Genomic DNA, 848 nt, shown 5'->3' with positions numbered 1-848 from the left:
ACTAAAGGGGGGTGGCGCCCTCTCCGGATCCGCCGCTCGTCTCTTTACTTTCATCTGATTTTGCTGAGTCCTGCTTGCTTTGCTCAGTAAATGTAGAATTGGAACTGCTACTGGGGTTGACGTTATAACTGGTGGTACTGCTAGTGCGAGGACTGAATCTAGTGCTGCTACTGTTTCAGATGGTGTAGCGCTGGAGTTGAAGCGACCATCTTTTGGGAATCGTTTTGTGCAGCCACATCAAATTCCTTACGCTAAGGTGTTCTGATTTTTTTTTTCCTTTTTTTTAAGATGCAACATGTTCAAGTTAACAGCTGACGCATTTCCTATGGGTATTTTAACTCTGGATTTTTTTTTTTTTTTTTTTGGGGGGGGGGGGGGGGGGTTGATTTCTGAGCAAAATAGACTAATTGGTTTGACGATGGTACACCCGCAAGGAGCTATGTCCTCTGCAGTTTTAATGATTTTAAGATTGTTCTCCCTTATTTGGCATAATGGTATGTGTCATGATTCCGTGAATTTAAATACGTTTATCATTGTTCAGATTTCATTTGGGACATCAAAAACATAGTGGTTATTGGTGAACCCCTTTCCAAAACTTTTTCTTTTTTCCAGGAGAGAGAGAGAAAGAGAGAGAGAGAGAGAGAGAGAGAGAGAGAGAAAGAGAGAGAGAGAGCGAGAGAGAGAGAGAGAGAGAGAGAGAGAGCGAGCGAGCGAGAGAGAGAGAGAATGATTCAAGAAATGATTCTCCCTCGGACCGGATCGCATAGTGTTGCAGGGTGACATCGTAACTAATTGATAAACCAGCAGGTAACGTTTTGCTAGGTGCCCTTTAAGTGTATTGGAACTCG

This window comes from Penaeus japonicus, unplaced genomic scaffold (assembly GCF_977035675.1).
Source record: "Penaeus japonicus unplaced genomic scaffold, GWHDUDI00000001_assembly GWHDUDI00000012, whole genome shotgun sequence".
Lineage (NCBI taxonomy): Eukaryota > Metazoa > Arthropoda > Malacostraca > Decapoda > Penaeidae > Penaeus > Penaeus japonicus.
The sequence above is the reverse complement of the archived record's forward strand: the minus strand, read 5'-3'. Positions refer to the sequence as shown.